The following is a 13285-nucleotide window of genomic DNA, read 5'->3' on the forward strand; positions in this document are numbered from 1 at the left end:
CTTATTTCATTAAGTAGAGTCATATGAATATCTTTGCTTAGTTTTCCAATGACTGTGGCTCCTCTGATGTTCTAAATTGTTCATTAGGTGGATGATATCTGTCTGCATTTTTGGGTTCACTTGAGTTTGGGTTCGTTTGGTGTGGGGTGAGTCACCGGTCGTGGGGCTCTTCAGGAGAGGGTAGCACACCCAAGGAATGCAGCCTGGCTTACTCCCTGGTCCTGTGTTCCTGTCCATGCACTCCAATCAGCTTGATGCCTGCCAGCAGCCTCCAGCTTTCTGCCTCTCAGTTGCTCTGCCTCTGCAGAAAGGCCTGCCCCAGGTGGTGCAGAAGCTCTCTCAGGTCAGCTGCACTCCTGAGTCACCACCGCAGTTGCCCTCATGTCCGTTATCTAATTCTTCCATGGAGTAGGGCTCATCTCACACTCATCTAGTCAGCCATTTCTTGGAAGCCCAGCATTGAACCATTTGGTTTATTTTTTCTTTGTATGACCTACTCACATGGCCCCAAGGAGAAATGTTCCAAACCAGGTCTGTTCAGTGATACAGGGCTTCCTTGAACCTCACAGAGATTTTGTAGTTAATTTTAACTGACATCTGTTGTATTATTTTATAATACATTCTTCTCAATAAATTTAACTTGAATCTGTTTTTAGTGTAGAATAAGAAGTAAGAACTCTGCATGACACTTTCCCCTTCTTCCATTCAGAATACTTTCTGATGGCAGAGAATGAACTTTCCCAAAAAGCCATGCATTTTCAACAGTTGGACTGGTAACAAAGAATTTGGATCTCAAGAAAGATTATGAGAAGGTGCAAAAGCCACCAAAATCTGGAAAGAAGTACGGTAATGAATTCTGTAAACTCTGGACATTTTACCTGTCTGTTTCCTAGGTTTGCCTTTAAAAATTAGAGGCAAGTTGTCCAATTTATGATACCCCCAAATGTATACATGTTTAATTTTTCTTTAATTGTGAACTGTAAAATGCATAAGCAAAGAAAGAGAAAAGTAATATTTTCAAAGCAGTCGAGAAGTAGCTGTAGGCCAGATCCCAGAGTTTGTCAGGGCTACCGTATGACCTCAGATTTACTGTGGGAACTGCTGTCACTGAGCTGGAATCCTTAAACACGATTGAAGGTGATGGGATCCTGAGTTGGCAGAAGCCAGGTGACTGCACTTAATCACCAAATGCAGGGTGGATGTGGCTACTCCAATCGACAGCAGACTCAAAGCAGGAATCAGAACAGTCGGATCTGCAGAAATTTGTGGCATTGGCTAGTCAATCATGGGCTACTTAGGAGTACAATAAATGGGCAGTCTACTGAATACTTTTTCGAGCTGCATAAACAAAAGCATTACAGGTCAAGTGAACAGAAGTCTAGCATGAATTACCAAAACATAGAGTCACAGCCCCTTAGTCAATTTCCAGACTTGAGACAATTTATAGACCTCGAGCCCCTTGATGAAGGGGAGGCCTGGTCTCTTTGGGGGAGAAACCTGTTACACTGTCAGAAATTGAATCTACTAATCTTCCTCCAAGGAATCCCCAAGGAGACTGATTGCCTTGGCCCAGGGCAATGGCACACTTGGAAAAAGGAAATGATCAGCCCTTTCAGGGATTATTAGACACTGGTTCAAAAGTGACATGAATTCCAGATCACCCAAAACGTCATTCTGGTCCACCAGTCGGAGTTGGGGCTCAGGGGGACGAAGTGATCAATGGAGTTTGAGCTCAGGTCTGCATCACAGTGGGTCCAGTGGACCCCCAAACCCATTCTGTAGTTATTTCCTCTGGTCCAGGATGCATAATTGGAAGAAAAATACTGGGCAACTGCCGGAAACGCCACATTGGCTCTCTGACTGGCACAGTGAAGGCTGTTATGGTGGGAAAGGTGAAGTGGAAGCAACTAGAACTGCCCTACCTAGAAAAACGTGACTCACAATTAATCCTGGATTCCTGAAGGGATTGCAGAGATGACTGTCACTCTTAGGGACTTGAAGGTGGCAGGGCTGGTGATTCCCACTACATTCAAATTCCACTCTCATCTTTTGCCTGTGCAGAAAACAGATGGGTCTTGGAGGATTACAGTGGTTCATCATAAGCTCAACCCGGTGCTAACTCCAATTGTAGTTGCAGTTTCAGATGGGATGTCATTGCTTGAGCAAAGCAATACATCCCCTGGTACCATGCAGCTATTGATCTGTTAAATGCTTTTTTTCTCAATAGTTGTTAGTAAGGACCACCAGAAAATGGGGTTTATTCTTTTTGGAGTTTGTTGGGCTTCTTTGACTTAAATATTTATGTGCTTTATCATGGTTGGGAAATTTTCCCCCATTATATCTTTGACTACTCTTCCTAGCCCTTTACTTCTCTCTTCCATTCTGGGACACTGATCAGTCTTAGATTTGTATGCTTTGTTTGGTCTATCATTTCCCTGAGATCCAGTAAAAGTTTTTCCATCTTTTTTTTGCCATTTGCTGTTATGAGTGATTGAAACCAATTATATTGTCCTCTATATCACTTGTTCTTTCTTCTGTCTCTTCAAATGTAACGTTGTGCACCTCCAGCATGTTTTTCATTTGTTCAACAGTGTCTTTACTATCTGTGATATCTGCTGTTTTTCTGGTTATTCTTTCAAGTTGCCCTTTCTGCTCTTCTCTGTGTTCTCGATCTCCTTTAGGTCATTTGCTATCCCTCTTATTTCATTAAGTAGAGTCATATGAATATCTTTGCTTAGTTTTTCAATGCATGTAGCTCTTCTGGTGTTCTAATTTGTTCATTAGGTAGGCGATATCTGTCTACATTGTGATATGCCCAGTGATCTTCTGCTGCCTTCCTGGCATGTAACCACCTTGATTGACTTACTTGTTAAGTTGATTTCTTTCAGTCGTCTAAGGTATTGTGTGTGTGTGATGGTTGTACAACAGGGAGTAGGACACAGCATGTGGCACTCAGTGTGAAGGTTTGTTTCAGGGCAGGTGTGAATGCAGTTTGGGTTGTTATGCTGAAGCTGTGAATGTGGCTGTCTTGCAGACAGAGAGGATGTAGCTGTGCAAGTGCACCAGTCCTGGGGTTGTAAACCTGGTTAGCATTGGTTTAAGGCATGGGGCCCCTTGTGTAAAGCCTTAGAGTTGCAGGAACAGGTTAGCTTTACACCTGTGTGGATAAGGATCAGATGTGACCCGGCTGCACAGGTCACATTTTCTCATAGCCGGGAAGGGAGGCTGAGAGCTGTGCACATTGGCGGTTCTAGGATGGCTAAAAATTGTGGGTCCCAGCACTGAATGATGCAATTGGGTGCCCGTGTGCATGTGAGAGCCTGGGTGTGCCATAAACAAATGCACAGAGCTCAGGCATGGTGTGGTGATCCCGTCAGAAATGATTGACTGGGGTCGAGTATAGCCTAGGTATAGAGGTTGGTGTCAGCACACTTATGCACTGGCAACAAGCTGCAGGGTAGTGAAAGTGGGAGGGATGCTGAGGAGGAATGCAGAAGAGGTGAGTTGGGTGGCACATGGGGTGGGTGTGAGGGCAAGTTATTTGCACTGGGGGGTGGGCAGTTGGAGGCATCTGATTCGCAGGAAATGGGAGCAGGTGATAGGGTTTTGGTTGGTTTGGTGTGGGGTGACTCACCAGTCGTGGGGCTGTGCAGGAGAGAGTAGTGTACACAAAGAATGCAGCCTGGCTTTCTCCCTGGTCCTGTGTTCTTTTTCTTGCACTTCCATCAGCTTGATGCCTTCGCAGCAGCCTCCGGCTTTCTGCCTCTCAGTTCCTCTGCCTCTGCAGAAAGTGCTGCCCCAGGTGGCGCAGAAGCTCTCTCAGGTCAGCTACACTCCTGAGTCACCACGGCAGTTGCCCTCATGTCCCTTATCTAATTCTTCCATGGAGCAGGGCTCATCTCACACTCGTCTAGACAGCCATCTTCCTGGAAGCCCAGCATTGAAGCACTTGGTTTATTTTTCTTTGTGTGACCTATTCACATGGCCCCAAGGACAAATGTCCAAACCAGGTCTGTTCAGTGATACAGGACTTCCTTGAACCTCTCAGAGATTTTGTCATTATTTTTAACTGACAGCTGTTGTATTATTTTATAATACATTTTTCTCAATAAATTTAACTTGAAGCTGTTTTTAGTGTAGAATAAGAAATAAGAACTCTGCATGTCCCTTTCCCCTTCATCCATTCAGAATAGTTTCTGATGGCAGAGAATGAACTTTCCCACAAAGCCATGCATTTTCAACAGGTGGACAGGTAACAAAGAATTTGGATCCCAAGAAAGATTATGAGAAGGTGCAGCAGACACCAAAATCTGGCGAGAAGGTAAGGTAATGAATTCGGTGAACTCTTGACATTTTATCTGTCTCTTTCTGAGGTTTGCCTTTAAAAATTAGAGGCGAGTTGTCCAATTTATGATACCCCAAAATGTATAAATTTTTAACTTTTTTTTAATTGCGAACTCTAAAATGCATAAGCAAAGAAAGAGAAAAGCAATATTTTCAAAACAGTCTTCAAGAAGTAGTTATAGGCTAGAAACCAGAGTTTTTCAGGGCTAGCATATGACCTCAGATGTTACTCTGGGAACTGCTGTCACTGACCTGGAATCCTTAAACACAATTGAAGGTGATGGGATCCTGAGTTGGCAGAAGCCAGGTGACCGCACTTAATCACTAAAGGAAGGGTGGATGTGGCTACTCCAATCAACAGCAGACTCAAAGCAGGAATCAGAACAATCAGATCTGCAGAAATTTGTGGCAATGGCAAGTCAATCATGGGCTACTTAGGAGTACAATAAATGGGCAGTCTACTGAGTTCTTTTTCTAGCTGCAAAAACAAAAGCATTCCAGGTTAAGTGAACAGAAGTCTATCATGAATTACCAAAACATAGAGTCACAGCCCCTTAGTCAATTTCCAGACTTGAGACAATTTATAGACCTCAAGCCCCTCGATGAAGGGGAGGCCAGGTCTCTTTGGGGGAGAAACCTGTTACACTGTCAGAAATTGATACTATTAATCTTCCTCCAAGGCTTCCCAAAGGAGACTGATGGCCTTGGCACAGGGCAATTGCACACTGGGGAAAAGAATATGATCAGCTCTTTCAGGGATTATTAGACACTGGTTCAGAAGTGACATCAATTCCAGGTCACACAAAATGTCACTATGGTCCACCAATCGGAGTTGGGGCTCAGGGGGACCAGGTGATCAATGGAGTTTTAGTTCAGGACTGCCTCACAGTGTGTCCAGTGGACCCCCAGACCCATTCTGTAGTTATTTCCCCTGTACCAGGATGCATAATTGGAATAAAAATGCTGAGCAACTGCCTGAAACGCCGCATTAGCTCTCTGACTGGCGCGGTGAGGGCTGTTATGGTTGGAAAGGTGAAGTGGAAGCAACTAGAACTGCCCAACCTAGAAAAACGTGACTCACAATTAATCCTGGATTCCTGAAGGGATTGCAGAGATGACTGCCACTCTTAGGGACTTGAAAGTGGCAGTGCTGGTGATTCCCACTCCATCCAAATTCCACTCTCATATTTTGCCTGTGCAGAAAACAGATGGGTCTTGGAGGATGACAGTGGTTCATCATAAGTTCAACCCGGTGCTAACTCCAATTGTAGCTGCTGTTTCAGATGGGATGTCATTGCTTGAGCAACACATCCCCTGGTACGATGCAGCTATTGATCTGGTAAATGCTTTTCTTCTCAATAGTTGTTAGTAAGGATCACCAGAAATTCGGGTTTATTCTTTTTGGAGTTTGTTTGGCTTCTTTGACTTCAATATTTATGTTCTTTATCATGGTTGGGAAATTTTCCCCCATTATATCCTTGACTAGTCTTCCTAGCCCTTTAATTCTCTCTTCCTTTCTGGGAAAACGATGAGTCTTAGATTTGTATGCTTTGTTGGTCTATCATTTCGCTGAGATCCAGTAAAAGTTTTTTCCATCTTTTTTTTTTTTGCCATTTGCTGTTATGAGTCATTGAAACCAATTATCTTGTCCTCTATATCACTTGTTCTTTCTTCTGTCTTTTCAATTGTCGTGTTTTGTGCCTCCAGCATGTTTTTCATTTTTTCCACAGTGTCTTTACTCTCTGTGATATCTGCTCTTTTTCTAGTTATTCGTTCAAGCATCCCTTTCTGATCTTCTCTGTGTTCTTGATCTCCTTTAGGTCATTTGCTATCCCTCTTATTTCATTAAGTAGAGTCATATCAATATCATTGCTTAGTTTTTCCAATTCTTGTGGACAATGAGACAGGATGACGAGATAGGATGATGAGAGAGGATGATGAGATGAGACAGGATAATGAGACAGTATGGTGAGTTGAGAGTAGACAACAAGACGAGACAAGATGAGATGATAGGATGAGACAATGAGACAGGACGATGACATGAAAAGAAGAGGTGAGACAATGAAATGATGAGACAATGAGACAAGATGGTGGGATGAGACATGGAGATGAGATGGGAATACCAGATGGGATGACGAGATGAGACCAGATGACCTGATGGAATAATGAGAGGAGACAATGTGATGAAACGAGATGATGAGACAAGATGAGATGATGAGACAATGGGATGAGATGATTAGACGAGACTGCGAGATGAGACGATGACATGAAATGCTGAGACTGGGTGATGACATGCACGATGAGACCGAATGATGAGATGGGATGATGAGATGTGATGACAAGATGAGACAATGAAATGATGAGACAATGAGACAAGATGGTGGGATGAGACATGTGGACAAGATGGAAAAATGAGGTGGGATGGCGAGATGAGGTGAGATGACGAGATGGGATGATGAGAGGAGACCACGAGATGAAACGCGATGATGAGATGTGATGACGAGGTGAGGACATGAGTTGATGAGACCAGACAATGAGGTGAGACGACTACATGAGATGATGAGACGGAATGATGAGACTGACGAGATGGGATGGCGAGATGGGATGATGAAATGGGAAGGTGAGACAAGACAGGACAACCAGATGAGACAAGATGAGACGATGAGATGAAACAATGAGACGGGATGATGAGAGGAAATGACAAGATGGAATGATGAAATGAGGAGACAATGAGACAAGACAGTGGGATGAGACATGGAGACCAGACGTTAATACAAGACGGGACGACAAGATAAGATGAGACAACGAGATGGGATGATGAGAAGAGATGACAAGATGAAGCGAGACGATGAGACAAGATGACGTGACGCGACGATGAGATGAGATGTCGAGAGGAGACAACGAGATGAGACGATGACATGAGATTATGAGATGGGATAATGAGACGGACGATGCGACAGGATGATGAGATGGGATGATGAGATGGGATGTCGAGATGAGACGGGACAATGAGAAAGATTGATGAGATGAGATGATGAGACAAGACGAGATGATGAGATGGGACAATGGGACAGGATGATGAGATGAGATGATGAGATGTGCGGTGAAATGATGAGACAATGAGACAAGACAGTGGGATGAGACATGGAGATGAAATGGGAAGATGAGACGGGATGATGAGTTGAGATGAGATGACGAGATGGAATGATGTGGGCAGAGGATGAGTTGAAGCGAGATGATGGGATGAGATGAGAGGACAAGACAATGAGATGAGATGTAGAAACGAGATGACGAGATGAGACGATGATATGAGATGATGAAATGGGATGACGAGATGAGATGGGACAATGAGACAGAATGATGAGATGAGAAGATGACACGGTGAGACAAGATGAGACCATGAGATGAGAAAATGAGATGGGACAATGAGATGAGATGACAAGATGGGACGATGAAATGATGAAACAATGATAAAAGATGGTGGGGTGAGACATGTAGATGAAACGGGAAGATGAGATGGGACAATGAGATGAGACCAGACGAGATGGGATGATGAGAGCAGATGACGAGATGAAGTGAGACAATGAGACGGGATGAGATGATGAGATGATGAGATGGGATGATGAGAGGAGACGACAAGATGAAGCGAGGTGAGGAGACGAGATGAGATGATGAGATGGGATGATGAGATGAGACTACGAGATGAGATGACAACATGAGTTGAAGATCGGGATGATGAGAAGGATGAAATGGGATGACGAGATGGGATGATGAGATGGGATGACGAGATGAGACAGGACAATGAGACAGAATGACGAGATGAGAAGGGACGACGAGATGAGACAAGATAAGATGATAAGATGAGACGATGAGATGGAACAATGAGATGAGATGACGAGATAGGACGTTGAAATGATGAGGCAATGAAACAAGATGGTGGGATGAGACATGGAAATGAAACAGGATGACAAGATGGGACAATGAGATGAGACAAGACAACGAGATGGGATGATGAGAGGAGATGATGAGATGAAGCAAAACGATGAGACAAGATGAGATGATGAAACAATGAGATGAGATGATGAGACATGACGGCAACATGAGACAATGACATGAGATGATGAGATGGGATGATGAGATGAGACAGATGATGAGACAGGATGACGAGATGAAATGATGAAATGGGATGACGAGACAAGATGGGACAAAGAGACAGAACGAGGAGATGAGATGTGATGATGAAATGAGACAAGATGAGAAGATTAGATGAGAAGATGAGAAGGGATGATGAGATGAGATGACGAGATGGGATGATGAACTGACGAGACAATGAGACAAGATGGTGGGATGAGACATGGAGATGAGATGGAACGATGAGATGTGATCAGATATTGAGATGGAAGAATGAGAGGAGACGATGAGATGTAGCGAGAGGATGAGACGAGATGAGATGATGAGATGATGAAATTAGATGACAAGATGGAATGATGAAATGATGAGACAATGAGACAAGATGAAGGAATGAGACATGGAGAAGAGATGAAAGGACAAGATGGGATGAAGAAATGAGACGAGATGATGAGATGGGGTGATGAGAGGAGACGACGAGATGAAGCGAGGTGACGGGATGAGATGATGAGATGAGATGATGAGATGGGACAATGAAATGATGAGATAATGAAACAAGACAGTGGGATGAGATGTGGAGAAAAGATAAGAGGATGAGATGGGATGAAGAGATGAGATGAGATGATGAGAGGGGTGATGAGTGGAGATGACGAGATGAAGCGAGACGATGAGACAGAATGAGATGATGAGACGATGAAATGAGATGACGAGATGGGACGATGAAATGACAAGACAATAAGAAGATGGTGGGATGAGACATGGAGACAAGATGGAAAGACGGGAGGGGACGATGAGATTACATGAGACAATGAGATGAGAGGAGACGACGAGATGAAGCGAGATGATGAGATGAGATGAGATGATGAGACGATGAGATGAGATGACAAGATGAGACTATGAGATGAGATGACAACATGAGATGAGAGAGGATGACGAGATGGAATGATGAGACACGATGATGAGATGAGATGGGACAACGAGACAGAATGAAGAGATGAGATGAGATGATGAGACGAGACAAGATGAGATGATGAGATGAGATGGGAGAATGGGATGAGATGATGAGATAGGATGATGAAATGATGAAGCAATGAGGCAAGATGGTGTGATGAGACATGGAGACGAGATGGGAAGATGAGACGGGTAGACGTGACTGGACGATGAGATAAGATGAGATGACAAGATGGGATGATTAGATGAGACGTTGAGATGAAGTGAGATGATGAGACGAGATTAGTAGACGAGATGATGAGATGAGATGACAAAACGAGACTACGAGATGAGAGGATGACATGAGATGATGAGGTGGGATGATAAGACAGATGATGAAACAGGAGATGAGATGAGACAGAACAACGAGACAGAATGACGAGATGAGATATGACGACAAGATGAGACAAGATGAGATGATGAAATGAGATGATGTAATGGGATGATGAGATGAGATTGTGAGACGAAACTATGAGATGAGATGTCGAAATGGACGATGAGATGGAATGATGAGATGAGATGATGAGATGGGATGATGAAATGATGAGACAATGAAACAACAAGGTGGGATGAAACAGGGAGATTAGACAGGAAGAAGAGACGGGATGAGGAGATGAGATGAGAAGACGAGATGGTATGATGAGAGAAAACGATCAGATGAAGCAAGACAATGAGTCAAGATGAGATGAAGAGACGATGAGATGAGATGATGGGACGAGATGATGAGATGAGACAACAATACGAGATGATAAGGGATGATGAGATGGATGATGACACGGGATGACGAGATGGGATGATGAGACGGGATGATGATACGAGATGGGACAACAGAACAGAACGACGAGATTACATAAGATGATGAGAAGAGACAGATGAGACGATGAGATGAGACAATGAGAAGGGATGATGAGATGAGATGAAGAGATGGGATGATGAAATGATGAGACAATGAGACAAGATGCTGGGATGAGACATGGAGATGAGATGGGAAGAGGAGAGAAGATGATGAGATGAGATGAGATGTCAAAATGGGATGATGAGAAGAGATGACGAGATGAAGTGTGACAATGAGATGAGATGAGATGACGAGACAAAGAGATGAGATGATGAGATGAGACTATGAGATGAGACAACGACATGAGATGATGAGATGGGATGACAAGACAGATGATGAGTTGGGATGATGAGATGGGATGATGAGAAGGGATGATGAGAAGAGATGGGACAACAAGACAGAACAATGAGTTGAGGTGAGAAGACGAGATGAGAAAAGATGAGATGATGAGATGATGAGAGGGAACAATGAGATGAGATGACAAGATGGGAAGATGAAATGATGAAGCAATGAGACAAGATGGTGGGATGAGTCATGGAGATGAGATGGGAAGAGGAGACGGGATGATGAGATGAGACAAAAGAACGAGATTGGATGATGAGAGGAGATGAAGAGATGAAGCGAGACGATGAGGCATGATGAAATGATGAGACAGTGAGATGAGATGACGAGACGAGATTATGAGTGGGACGATGATATGAGATGATGAGTCGAGATGACGAGATGAGATGATGAGATGGGATTACAAGATGAGATGGCATAATGAGACAGAATGATTGGATGAGAAGAGGTGATGAAACGAGACATGATGAGATGATGAGATGAGATGATGAGATGGGACGATGAGATGAGATGACGAGATGGGATGATGAAATCATGACAAAATGAGACATGATGGGATGAGACAGTGAGATGAGACAGGAAGACGAGACAGGAAGACAAGAGGAGACAAGATGACAAGTTGGGATGAGGAGAGGAGACAACGAGATGAAGCCAGATGATGAGACGAGATGAGATGATGAGATGATGAGATGAGATGACGAGACGAGATTGCACTATGAGACAACGACCTGAGATGATGAGTTGGGCTGTCAAGATGGATGATGAGACGAGATGACGAGATGGGATGATGAGATGGGATGACCAGACAAAAGGGGATAAACAGACAGAACGACAAGATGAGATGAAATGATGAGACAAGACAAGATGAGATGGTGAGATGAGATGATGAGACGGGACGATGAGATGAGGTGATGAGATAAGATGATGAAATGATGAGACAATGAGACAAGACGTTGGGATGAGACATGGAGACGAGACTGGAAGATGAGACGGAATGATGAGATGAGATGAGACAACGAGATGGAATGAGGAGGGAAAAAGACAAGATAAAGCAAGATGATGAGATGAGATGAGATGAGATGACGAGACGAGACTACTTGAGATGATGACATGAAATGATGAGATGGGATGATGAGACGGACGATGAGATGGGATGACAAGATGGGATGATGAGAAGGGATGACGACATGAGATGCGACAAAGAGGTAGAATGATGACATGTGATGAGATGATGAGATGAGACAAGATGAGATGATGAGATCAGACGGGACGGGACGATGAGATGAGACGATGAGATGGGATGATGAAATGACAAGACAATGAGACAAGATGGTGGGATGAGGCATGGAGATAAGATGGGAAGATGAGAAGGGATGATGAGATGAGACAAGACACTGAGATGGGATGATGTGAGAGGATGACAAGATGAAGTAAAACGGTGAGATGAGATGATAAGATGATGAGATGAGAGGACAACACAAGACAATGAGATGAGAAGATGACATGAGATGATGAGACAGGATGATGAGACGGACGATGAGACGGGATGATGAGATGAGATGACACAATGGGACGATGAAATGAAAAAATGAGACAAGATGGTGGGATGAGACATGGAGATAAGATGGGAAGATGAGGAGGGATGATGAAACGAGATCAGATGATGAGATGGGATGATGAGAGGGGACGACGAGATTAAGCGAGATGATGAGACGTGACGAGCTGATGAGACGATGAGATGAGATGACGAGACAAGACTTTGAGATGAGATGACGACATGAGATGTTAAGATGGGATGAGAAGACAGACGATGAGACTGATTTACGAGATGGGATGATGAGACAAGATGGGACAATGAGACAGAATGACAAAATCAGATGAGACAACAAGACAAGACAAGGTAAGACTGATATCAGACGATGAGATGGGATGATGAGATGAGATGACACAATGGGATGATGAAATGACAAGACAATGAGAGAAGATGGTGGGATGAGACATGTAGACGAGATGGGAAGCCGAGACAGGAGTACGAGATGATACAAGTCACAACGAGATGGGATGATGATAGGAGGTGATGAGTTGAAGTGAGACAATGAGACGAGATGAGATGACGAGACGATGAGATGAGATGATGAGACGAGACTATGAGATGAGATGGTGACATGAGATGATGAGACGGGATGATGAGACAGACGATGAGATGGGAAGATGAGATGGGATGATGAGAAGGGATGACGAGACGAGACTGGAGAACGAGACAGAATGACGAGATGAGAAGAGACGATGAGACGAGACAAGATGAGATGATGAGAGGGGATGATGTGATGAGATGATAAGATGGGATGATGAAATGTTGAGACCATGTGACAGAATGGTGGGTTGAGGCATGGAGATGAGACAGGAGGATGAGATGAGATGAGATGACGAGATGTGATGAGAAGACACGACGAGATGAAGAGAGATGAAGAGACAAGATGAGATGACGAGACGAGGAGATGAGATGATGAGACAAGACTGTGAGATGAGACAATGACATGAAATGATGAGACAGGATGATGAGATGGACGATGAGACCGGATGACGAGATGTGATGAATGGACTGGATGAAGAGACGAAATGGGATGATGAGATGGGATGACGAGA

This window comes from Tamandua tetradactyla, chromosome 2 (genome assembly GCF_023851605.1).
Source record: "Tamandua tetradactyla isolate mTamTet1 chromosome 2, mTamTet1.pri, whole genome shotgun sequence".
Taxonomy (NCBI): Eukaryota; Metazoa; Chordata; class Mammalia; order Pilosa; family Myrmecophagidae; genus Tamandua; species Tamandua tetradactyla.